The sequence below is a fragment of the Cebus imitator genome, unplaced genomic scaffold, assembly GCF_001604975.1.
Source record: "Cebus imitator isolate Cc_AM_T3 unplaced genomic scaffold, Cebus_imitator-1.0 Scaffold32, whole genome shotgun sequence".
Taxonomy (NCBI): Eukaryota; Metazoa; Chordata; class Mammalia; order Primates; family Cebidae; genus Cebus; species Cebus imitator.
In genome coordinates this window covers 4,229,154-4,241,938 of record NW_016107347.1, presented here as the reverse complement: position 1 = coordinate 4,241,938, position 12,785 = coordinate 4,229,154, and the positions used below count along the sequence as shown (strand labels likewise).

At 44.2% G+C, this 12,785-nt stretch overlaps 1 pseudogene; it reads left to right on the top strand.

Moving 5' to 3' along the window:
- The first annotated feature begins 4,691 nt into the window (after nucleotides 1-4,691).
- LOC108301091 overlaps nucleotides 4,692-12,785 on the top strand; it is a 31,623-nt pseudogene continuing 23,529 nt past the window's right edge.

Here is a 12,785-nt window from a genome sequence, read left to right as displayed (position 1 = left end):
GGGGATAGCAGGGGGAGAAATGCCATATGTAGGTGATGGGGAGGAAGGCAGCAAATCACACTGCCATGTGTGTTCCTATGCAACAATTTTGCATGTTCTTCACATGTACCCCCAAACCTAAAATACAATAAAATAAATAAATGGGAAAAAAAAAAAAAAATTTTTAACATGCAAATGGCATCCGCAGAGCTGCTTACAGGGTCAGGAGGATGCTTCAGCCTATGTGGAAATCTATGGTGGAAGGAGTGAGGGCATCTTCCTGTCTTGTCCCCTGTAACAGAAGAGGCCTGTGAATCTCTATTAGGTTTGTTCCTCGTCATCTGTCTTCTCTCTCTCTCCTACAGGAACAGGACCCAGAAAGCAGAGGGAAGAGCTTTGTTGGAATGTATTACTGGTTCTGGTAAGATCAGGAAGTGGGAGTGGGGGCATGCAGGAAAATAGTGAGTGTTGAGACTGAATGAAACTTAATTAGAGGAGGTGACAAGAAATGGCCTGTAAACAGGTCCCAAACACGAGGATGAGTACTGCTCCGTGGGGCAGAGGCCAGCCGCCTGTGCATGGGCTCCTGCATGGGTACTTATACCAACAGACTCCTTCCCCTGTTCAGCACAGGCCCTGGCCCAGGTCCCAGGGACATCAGAGCCCAGAGACCTCACGTGGCTTGTCCTCCCATGGCTTGCTTAGGTTTGAGATGCTGCTCAAGACAGAGCCTTTGTCTCCTGCCCCTGAACACTGCCTGCCAGCACCCCAGCCCACCGTCCTGACCTCATCACCCCAGAAAGGAGCAAGCTCATCAAATAGGAGAGTGATTGGGGTCTTCGCCAGTCACCAGAACTGGCTACTATTTACGAGCATCTGCTATACACAAGGCAATGGCACACTCTCACATTTAATCCTCAACACTGTGCTGTCAGATAAGTCATATTATCCTCCTCATTTCACACATGCAAAAACTGATGTTCAGGGGGAATATGTAACTTTAGAAGGTTTACAGAGCTTGTTTGAATTCAGGATTTTCTGACAACAGAAAACAGTTACGCTCAGCTGAATGTAATCCTGAATGAACTTAATTGGCTTTTTCCCATTCAATTTTATTGTGTCTCTAATATCTACCCTTCTTATGGGGACTTTATGGCTGATATGAATCTCACATCAGTTAAGGCACATAAACATGTGTGTCTGTCACATGCCTCCTCTGCCTCCCTGTGGCATGTGCAGGGTGGCCATGGTTGTATCCCCTGCAGGCCTGAGAGATCAGGAGAAGAAAGTCTCCTTGTCTCTTCAAATGGTGCTCTTCCTGTCTATTCAACCATCTTGCTCACACCTGGTTAGTGAGAACCCTTAATGATGGTGACGGCTAACATTTATTAAGCACACTTCACCAGCATCTTCTCATTTAATACTCATTAGGACCCTGGAAGGTGGACACTGTCATTACATCCCTTTCAGATGATGAAACTGAGGAACGGAGATGTTAAGTACCAAGTTCCTATAACTAGACACGATAGGTGTCATATATTGATTTATTTAACAAACATTCTTTGAGTGCCTGCTGTATGCCAGATCTGGTGTTGAATACAATAGTGAGCAGAATTCTGCATAGACCTGTGCAGAGGGAAGACAGACACAGACCAGGATGCTCAGGGAAGGCTTCTCTTAGGAAGTCTAAAGTGTGGCCAGGAGTTAACTAGATCAGGAGGGTACAGAGTACGCAAGAGAATCTCAGCCAGGGGCTGGTCTGTGCGAAGAGGTTGTGGTAGGACGCAACACAACCTATTACAGGAGCTGAAGGAAGGCCAGTGAGGCTGGAATGTTCAGAAGGGTAGGGGCCTAAAGCCAGACAAGCCCGAAGAGAACATGGGTCACCCTGTGAGGCCATTGAGAACTTGGGACTTTAGCCTTAGATCAATGGAAAGCCACTGGTGAGTTTTAAGCAAAGTGATAAAAACCAGGTCATAATTTAAGATCATACTCAGTGCTGTGTAGAGAACACGTTGAAGAGAGGCAAGATTGGAGGTGAGGGACCACATAGCCAGCTATTTTGGAAGCCAGGAAGAAACACAGGAGTCTGGAGGTAGCGGTGAAGATGGAAAAACTTGAGGGAGTAAAGAGGTGAAACCATAGGACTTGACTGTAATTGAATGGGAGTAAAAGGAAAAGGAAGGCTTTCAAGGACTTGTTTTTATTTTTATTTTTTAGAGATGGAGGTCTCACTATGTTGCCCAGGCTGGCCTTGAGCTCTTGGTCTCAAGAGATCCTCCTGCCTCAGCCTCCTGGATAATCCTGCAGGAACATACCACCACACCCAGTTACTTTCAAGAATTTGAGTTTATGTCTGTCTCCAAATACTGTACTTTTAACCACTCTTCCTTAAGAATTTGTTCATTCAGGACTAGGTTTAGCTGTATAACCAGAAATGCCAAATAATAAAAGTATAAATTAAATGCAAATTTATTTTCCACTCGCATGAGGAAGTCCAAAGGTAGCCAAGTTGTGGCTAGTGTATTCTCTTAAGGGTTCAGCCGTCTTCAATGTTCTTACTTTGTCCTCTTTAGCACATTGTTTCCACCATCTGCTGCAGAGTGGCAGCTTGAGCTCAGCAATTCCATCGCATTCCAGACAGCAGGAGCAAAGAAGAGGAGAAAGGGTGCATTTCCTCCCTTTGAGGGCATTTTTTAGAAGACACATGCCAAGCCTCTACTTGCATGTCATTTGCCATAACTTAGTCAATGGCCATACTATCTGCATTGGGAAGTTAAAAAACGTTACCTTTGTTTTGGGCAGTGAAGTGACCAGCTTAAAATTAAGGAATCAAATACCAAAAAGGGCAATCAATTACCCTTTTTGATTCCCTTTTTGATTCAATTATCAATTTGGTAATTATCAATTACCAATTATCAATTATCAATTTGATTCCCTTTTTGATTCAATTATCAATTTGATTCAATTATCAGAATGGTACAACTAGTAGGCTCAACTACAATCATTAGACCCAAGTCCACAAGGCCAAACCATATAGTAAATGATGAAAAGTCAAAAGCAGAGACTTTAATATATAATGTAAATTTTTCTAGATCGCAATTTTATACATAAACGTTTCATTTTTGTCCAGTTGCTAGACTGTTTGCTAGATTAACAATACTCATCTTGAATGTAAAATGGCGTAGCCACTATGGAAGACAGTTTGGTAGTTCCTCATAAAGTTAAATCTAGAATTACTATATGACTCAGCAATTTCACTCCTAGGTATGTACCCAAGACAGCTGAAAATATATGTTCACACAAAAATGTGTACACAAATATTCATAGCAGCATTATTCAAAATAGATAAAAATGGAAACAGCCCAAATGCCCAGTACCTGATGCATGGACAAGCAAAATGTGATAGTAGATCCATACAGTGAAATATTCAGCAATAAAAAGGAATGAAGTACTGATATATGCTAAGCCATACGTGGACTTTGAAAACTTCATGCTAAGTGAAAGAAGCCAGACATATAGCCACATATTGTATGATTCCATTTACATGAAACGTCTAGAATAGGGAAATCCACAGAGACAGAAAGTAGAGTAGTGATTGCCAGATGATGATGGCAGGGAGGCACAAGGGTGAGGTTTCTGTTTGGAATGATGAAAATATTCTAGAAGTAGATAGTGGTGTTGGTTGCACAACATAGTGAGGAAACTAGAAACCACTGAAGTGGACACTTTAAAATGGTGATTTTTTTCAGCCAAGCACGGTGGCTCATGCCTGTAGTCCCAGCACTTTGGGAGGCTGAGGCTGGCGGATCACTTGAGGTCAGAAGTTTGAAACCAGCCTGGCCAACATGATGAAACCCTGTCTCTACTAAAAATATATATTAAGAAAAATTAGTTGGGCATGGTGGTAGGTGTCTGTAATTCCAACTACTCGGAGGCTGAGGCAGGAGCATTGCTTGAACCCCAGAGGCAGAGGTTGCATACAGTGAGCCAATATCGCGCCATTGCTCTCTAGCCTGGGCAACAAGAGTGAAACTCTGTCTCAAAAATAATAAATAAATAAAAGTTAAATTACATGGTGATTTGTTGATATACAAATTATATCGCAATTTTAAAAAATCATCTTTTGTTCCATATGTAGTGATTTAAACAGGCAAAAAAAAAAAAAAACTCTGATAAACATTTTATGTATGTGTGTGGCAGGGGGTGGGTATTTTATACACACATGATGGTTTGGTTAAATCTGATGTTTGTAAATAACACAGATAAATTCAAACTTTCAATTAATGTCCTCAGAATCATATTTTAACTGTAGCCAAACATCTTTAATTTTTAGCCAAACATTTATAATTTTTGCTTGTATTTTGAATTTTTCCTAAGGATGCCTGTTATGGTCTGAATGCTTGTGTTGCCCCCAAATTCACATGTTGAAACCCTGCCCCTTAATGTGGCAATAGTAGGAGGCGGGGCCTCTGGGAGGTGACTGGGGTAAGATGAAGTCACGAGGGCAGACCCCGCATGAGTGGGAGTGATATCTTTCCAAGAGAGCTTGTTTCCTCTCTCGGCACGTGAGGACACAGACCAACCCTGGGACAGTGTTGGAGGATTTTGCAAAGGCGGCAGGATCCCTACGGGCCATTGTGGAGGCTGCTTGCCCCACGGAGACAGGAGAACGCAGGATTGACAGACCCAGAAACCGGAAACTCAGAGTGATGGTTGCCAAAGTGCTGTCACTCGACCAAACAGGGACCTGGCACAAATGCTGCGAAGTGAAGGCCGTATCTGCTCTGCTGGAGCCACAGGCCAGAGGCTCAGCTGTTGATGCTACTCTGGAGCTGTCACTCAGGACAGCAGGCACCGGCGAAGGGCATCAGACCTGGAATGAGGCCTCCCTGAGTGCCCCCGGCCCCTCACTCCCTCCGCGAGCCTGGACAAGTCTTGCTCTCTCTTCAGGCGTCTGCCTCCCCTTTCATAAAACAGACCAGGCGACTGGGCGAGTGTTTTTCCATTTGAGCTCTCTGGGCCTCCAGGAGTCTGAGGATGTAGGACCAGGGTCAGCTCTAGTTTCATCAGACCTCTTTGGGGTTCATTTAAGAAACAAATAAATAAAAGTGTACTACTGATCATTGATAACAAAAAGGCAGGGCAAGCTTGAAAGCCATTGTACTGTGTGATGCCGACTCACCCTTCATCTTCGCTTTGAACGCTCTGATCTCAGAATCAGCAAAGCCGTGGCTGTGGGATCACTCGCAGTCATGATGAAGGTATGTGAAGAATCTGCAGTCTGTTCCATCCTGTGGTTTGCTAACCAGAGGGCAATTGCCCCTGCATCAGATGCCACAATACTTGTCATTCAATCATTTTCTTGTTGCCCAGAAGGGGAGTAATCATAAAGAAAGGGTGGAGTCAGCGGCGTTGACCCAGGGCCAACATATTTGGATGGAAAGAAATCTGTCGGTCATCCAGGCTCAAAGCCCAACAGAGAGGCCCCTGGGAAGGAGCACAGGGCTGGGAGTGAGTGTGCGGCTGAGAAAGGACTGGCCAGGAAGCCTCTCAGCTCCACGTTCCTCACCTGCCATCCCTCACAAGATGACCTAGACAACCCAGTGAAACTGTCTTGCTTGGAATATGCATGAGGAGGAAGTGCCCTAAGCCCCGGGAGGCTGTAATACACTAGAGAGCAGTGGCGCCCAAGGCCATACGGAGGGAAAGTCCCCTGGGAGGTGGGCAGCCTTTTCCCGACTCCCTCTGACTATTCCCGTGGGAGAATGCAGGCCTGGGGTTGCCAGATTTTCTCATTTTCCACGAGAAACCAGAAACATGGGTTTTTATGTAACACTTTCCAATTTTTAAAACACTTTGCAGGTCAAACAAAGCATGTTGCTAGGCCAGAACTGATTCATTAGCCACCAATTTACAGCCCCTGAATTCCAAATGAGTGACATCATTTTAATGAAAACACCAAGAAAATTAGGTAAAAATGTGAATTTGGCCTCTGGAAGCACATTATTTATTCAACCATCAAGTGCCTACTGTGTGCCAGGCACAAACAGAATGCTAGGTTTCCATTTTCTCATCTCCTCTCTGACCGTAGACCTTCTTTTCTCTCTCGTTTAATACATGGGGTTTTCTGTATATGGCAGAGTGGGAAGAAAATAAATAGAAAGGAAGAAAAACATAGGCCTGGAATAAAAGTTTGATAAGGTCTCATTCCACAAGTGGAGCGTAAAATTGTGTCTCCAAGTCCACCGTCTTCACACTCTCAGCAGCTAGGACAGAGCTGGTCACCTGGTTATTGAAAGACACAGCAACAATTGTAGCATATGTTGATCGGTCACCCATTATCTGCGAGATCCAGTGGTATTATGTTACTGGGCTGTGAATTTCCGTCCTCATTACATTCTACGATTCAGGGACTTCCTTTTATCACAGGAGGAAACTGAGGTCTAAGCAGATGAAGTAACTTGCCCAAGTTCATAGAGCTCTCATATAGGCCTTAGATCTCAATCAAGGTGTGCCTGAGTCCAGAATACACTCCTTCACATTGTACTGAATGAATGAAGAGTGAGCAGATGAGTGAGCTGAGGCCCTGCTCCCTCTCCTCATCATCTTCCACCCTCCATTCCCACGCTGCCCTCCCAACTCATGGGCTGGTTCTGAGACTGAAAGATCAGAATCACATTTTTGCAGATTTCCCAAAGGAACATTGGGGCCATCTCTCCCCTTAGTGCCCTGATGGCTAGGGGCATTGCCATCTGCCTTGGCCCTTCAGGAGCTGTCAGTGTCTAGATACTCACTTAGCTTTCAGCCCGTCACATTGATCTACTCAGCATCATTTGCCTCTGAAATATGTTGTGTGAAGGGGAAAGATTTGAGAAAGAAGCATGTTTTACAGATCAAGGAGGGTTCTTATTTACCAGTGTGCTGGTTTCTGTTATTTTTTGCTGTACCCTAGTGTGTAATCAGAGCTCATAAAAGTGCTACTGTGTGGGAGGTCTACATTTCCTCTCGATTAAGCATCCCCAGATGTTCATAGATCCTGACACTTCATGCCTCCCGCCTGCTTTGGTTCACCTTCCAGACTCATGGCTCCTCTTTGCTTCAGTTGAGGAGCTCAGCATGTCCCACTCTGTGGTTCACTAATCAGTCATCACTCCCCAACGTCGCAACTCAGCGTCTGCCTAAAAGTCTGTTTCCCCCTTGATGTGGTCAGGTGCGTGCTGTCTGCTCAGATTCAGAAATGCCTCTTCTATGAGAACCTGACTCCAACTGCAGATGGATTTCCTGGCTGCTTTTGGAAATCACTGATAGCACTTCCTCCTTGATGCAATAAGAGAATTCCCTGTGTGATACATGCTGACCCAGTGGCCAGACAGGGGTTCATCAAACATTTTTATACATTGCAGTTGGCAAACTCTCAATTTCAGGAGATCCTGTGATGAAACAAGGAAACACTGTGGTTCTCCAGGCAGGTCTGATGGTCTGTTTTTGCAAAGTATCACACCCAAAGGATGCTTGGGATGGTCCAAGTAGGAGCTCTTTGCTTTTCCCGTGAATCCACTCAAGGACCAGCTCCACAGGCTTACGGCTCTGGCCTGAGGGCTTTGACTTTTATAAACTCAGAAAGGACAATGCAGAGTCTTAAGACGATCCAAGACATGGAGTCTGCAGAACTGGGGTCAAATTCTCACTCTGCCATGTGCTAGTTGTGATATAAAGAAAATCGTTGAATTTTAGACTTCATTTTCCTCACCTACAAAATGGGAATAACAAGGACAAAAATTACTTCACAAAATTATTGTGAGAATAAAATAAGTGAGCATGTGTGGATGTATTTGGGACAGAGCAAGTTTTTATCAAATATTGAATGAATTTCTGAAATGACAAAATGAAGATGTCCTCTTTCATATTCCCTTCTTGCCATTAATGAGAGACATGGCATCACTTCAGGTGAGGAGCCTGCACCCAAGCTCAGGAACGGCTGTGCTGCATGATGGCAGGACCCAGTCCATCCTAGTCCCAGATTCTTGTCTCTGCCTGGCCAAGAAGTGTGGTGTCACTTCTTAACTCTATTCTTTTATTTTAAAATTTTGTTATAAAAATTTTTAAACATAAGGAAAAGTGAAAAAAAAATAGCATAATGAAGAATCTACCAACTAGTTCCAGTTGTTAGCACTGTGGCATATTATAATATGAATGCATATATATGTATGTATAGTACGTACATGTGTACACATACACACACATAAATGTTTGATAAACTATTACAGACATAATGATTCTTCATTCCCAAATACTTCAAGCATCTCTAAAAGTTGTCATTGTTTATATAACTACAACAATATTATGCAGTAACCAAATTAATAGTTCCTTAACGTCATTTATTATCTGGTTCAGTTACTACTTCCCAGATTATTTCCAGAATATATTCTGTAACATTTTTAGGAATGAGGATCCAATCAAAGATTCGTTTGGTCGTTAAATCTTTCAAAATCTGTAACACACCCCTTCCCCCACTCCCGGCCTAGTGCCACACACTTTGTTCGCTTTCACATTAAATTCGACCCCAGGGCTATGACAGTGACCCATCAGCTGGCATCAGCTGGCACTTGAGCTGGCTTCTGAAGAGAGCACAGCAGTGTGTGAAGGAGGCCTGGCAAAGGGAGCCACGTGGGTGGAGTCACAGAAGGAGCGGGGCCTGGAGTGCACACAGGACTGTGAGCCGATCGTCTAATCAGAGGGCGGAGTGTCCTACTGATACAACCTGTCATGGTGGAAAATACAAACCTGCAGTCCATGTCCAGAAAGACCTAACTTGTTGTCAACCATGGATATACTAGGTATCCAGAAGTCAGAGCAAACATTTCTTTTATTTTTTTTTAAGACTTTTTTTTTTTTTTAAGACTAGTCAATTGCAGTAGTGAGAAGAGGGGAAAGAGTAGAACAAGGACTTCAATCTGTAACTGACTGTGAACAATCAATTGAGATAACTCACTACCTTCGGACCAGCCAGAGCAAACATTTCTTCACTGTTCCCTTGGAGCAGAGCTGCCTTTCCCTCAAAGAGTTAGTGGGAGGTCTTTTCCCCTCTAGTCTTCCTCCTTCCCGTTGCACTTCTCAGCCTCTGGGGCCTTGGCTTCGCTTCACTGCCACCTTCTTTATCTTCATTGCCAAGCTCCGTGTCCCTGGAGCTATGCTTTCATTAAAGAGCAGCCTCTACCAGGCAAGCCAGTGTCTCTCCTAGTAAACCGATTGCCTCTCATAGCTTTGATTCCTCATCATGCTAAAATGCACTAAGGATGAGGATGATGAGAGTTAATAGGGGTGCAGGGAGCCAAGAATCCTGCAGTGATAAGTGAGACAAGCAGAATTCCCAAGCGGTAGAAAGTGAGTTTGGAAGCATAGGTCAAATTTGGTCACCAAGAATTTCTGAGCAAGGGAAAGACCCAGTACGAACACTTGAAATGCGTCAGTCTTGGAGTGTTGCATAAAGTAAACTGGAGAGAGTAACTCAAAGTGACTCCAGTGGAGAGGCTGGCTGTGCAGTGGTAAGTAGCTCTGAAAGTGTGAATACCACTATCCAAAGAGAAAATGCTGAGATAGAGAACACTGCTAAGGAATGAATGAAAGGAGATGAAATGGAAACAGAAAAGTCCCTCGACGAGTCCCTCAAAGATTCATCCTGCTAAGGATGAATCTTCAGGGCACACCCACGAACTGGGAGGTCAAAAGAAGCACCAAGGAGAAGGTAGAACCGACTCATTCTGAGAGGGAGGAGGAGAAACCAGCCCATCCCTGCATAACAGAAGCATGTGGAGAGATTTTCCGAAAGGAAGGATTGGTAACAGTATCCCATGATGAACTGCTGTTGCAATCAGACCTGAGCAAGATACTTTAAATTGGGCGTGCAACAGGCAGCTTTCTTCAGGCCACGACTGGTCCACTGGCATCTGTCTTCCTTTCTGGGGTCCTCCTCTGCCAGCCATACTCATCTCTCCACTGAACTCCGGGTCCCATCCCCTTCTGCCTCCTCGCTCAATCAGTCTTCCTCTCCTATCTTAATCCTCAGCCAATAAAGAGACTCAAGACTCTCCTATCTTAAAAATGCAAATGAACCAGCCTCCCTCAATCTTACATCTGCATCCAGGTCTTGCCTTCCCTCTCTATTATGCCACATTCAAGCTCTTTGAGGGACTTTTCTGTGTCCATTTCATCTCCTTTCATTCATTCCTGATTGACGTCCCTTTCATCAATGCTGTCCTCATTAGGTTCACTGATGCTCTCCATGCTCTTCAGCCCAACAGGCAATTTTCTGTCTGCATCTTATCTGCCCCTGTGAGTCATTTAATAATATGAATTAATTTATTTTGCATGCAGTCCCCTCCTGCCTTGCTTCTGAAACAACACCTCTTCCGATTTCTCCTCACACCTCTACCTTTCCATCTGTGTCCCTTTCCAACTCCTCTGCCTTGAAATGTGTTGGACTCCTCGGCCTCTAGGGCCTTGGCTGCACTTCACTGCCGCCTTCTTTACCTTCATTGCCAAGTCCCATGTCCCTGGAGCTATACCTTCATTAGACAGCATAGCCTTGAGGTCTGTTTTCAGTCCTCTGCTCTCTTTATGCAGTACAGCCTTCTTGGGGACCCACTATATAGGCCCATATGGCCACCACCATCTTTATGCTGATGAGCCTCAGATCAGGCCTCCAGCTCCAGGCCTCTCCTCTGGGTAGAATCGAATTGTCTACTGGAGAGCTCAACTATTGTTCAGCAAACACTTATATACTATGTGGCAGGCACTGTTCTAATTACTTTATAAAATATTAGCTTACTCAGTGCCCTATTTGCTGGAATTTGAATGTTTGTCCTCTCCCAAATGCATGTTGAAATTTAATTGCCATTGCAGCAGTATGAAGAGGTTGGACCTTTAAGAGGTTATTAGGCCAGCAGGCTCTGCCATCATGAATGGATTAATGCTATTATCAAGGGAGAGTTTATTATTGTGGGACTGGATCTCTTATTAAAGGAATGTTCTCTCTCACTCTCTTTTTTGGAATGATGCAGCATCTTTTGCCAGATGTCAGCACTTTGCTATTGGACTTCCCAGCCTCCAAAACTGTGAGCCAAAAAATTTCTGTTCTTCATAAATCACCCAGTCTCAGGTATTCTGTTATAGCAGCACCAAATGGACTAACACAGCATTCGAAGTTGAAAATTGCCATGACCAAATAATGAACTCACCCCCTTTCCACCAAACCTCCTTTTCCCCACTCTCCTTTGAGGTTGGTCTTAGAGAGAGACATCCACCACTCATGCAACTGCTCCAGCCAGATGACTGGCTCCTCCTAGACACATCTCTCCAGAAACACCCAGTCTCTCACCCCTTCTGCTCCACAGTCAGCAAGTCCCAAGACCTGTTTATTCCTCCTCGTTCTTACCGCACCCCCCCACACCCACTGCCACTGTTTTGATTCTGCCCCTCACCACACATGACCTGGATTCTCACAACAACTATCTTGAGTGTCCTGCCTCTGATTCTTTCCAAATTCTTTCTTTTGGAGACTGGGTCTTGCTCTGTCACCCAGGCTTGAGTGCAGTGGCGTTATCACAGCTCACTGCGACTCTAGCAATTCTCCCACCTCAGCCTCCTGAGTAGCTGGGACCACAGGCACATGCCACTGTGCCTGGCTAATTTTTGTAGAGATGGGGTTTCACCACGTTGCCCAGGCTAGTCTCGAACTCCTGAGCTCAAGTGATCCACATACCGCAGCCTCCCAAAATGCTGGGATTACAGGCATAAGCCACCACACCCAGCCTCCAAACACTTTCTTCTGAAATACATTGTGATCCTGTCTCCACCTGTACCCTCTGCCCTCCTGCTCAAAATCCTCCTATTTGCCCTCCACATTACAGAATGAATAAAACTCAAAATCACAGGAAATAAAATGGGGAAGTCCAGGAAAGCTCCCAGATGGCTAACTGTCTCATGCTATGCACATTCCTACTAAACCCTTCCCCTCTTCTCTTTATGACCATCCCAGACTCCTCCCCAAGTGAATTTTTCTCTCAGAAGCCTTTTTTATTGATTTGACCAACTCCATTGGTACTTTCACAGCACACATTATGTATATATATATAGTTGCATGTATTGTTCTGTCTTTCCATTGTTTATTTATTTGCTGGTCTCGTCCACCAGCTGCAAACTTCCTAAAGAAGGGACTGAGGCATATTGAACTGTGACTCTCTAGTACTTCATAAGCATCTGCTGAATGAATTAATTAATGACAATAATTGAGTGATATTATAATTGAATAATTGACTGTTTAAGGGTCTGTGATCTAGGATCAATCTATCTCAGTTCAAATCCCATTTGAACTGTCATTTACAAGATCTGTTCATTTTGGCACATATCTTAATGGCCTATGGCTCAGTTTTCTTGTTATACAATTAGGATTAACAAAAGAACCCATAGGTTCACTGTGGTAATTAAATTAGATATTCTATAAATTATTAGTGAAATATCTAACATGTAAGTACTTAATAAATGTTTGTTATTGCCATTTTTAAATTGGGAAATCAATTGCTTTTCAGGTGCTTGAAAGTACTTTTTTAAAATGTGGATGGAGGCCGGGCGCGGTGGCTCAAGCCTGTAATCCCAGCACTGTGGGAGGCCGAGGCGGGTGGATCACGAGGTCAAGAGATTGTAACCATCCTGGTCAACATGGTGAAACCCCGTCTCTACTAAAAATACAAAAAATTAGCTGGGCATGGTGGCACGTGCCTGTAATCCCAGCGACTCAGGAGGCT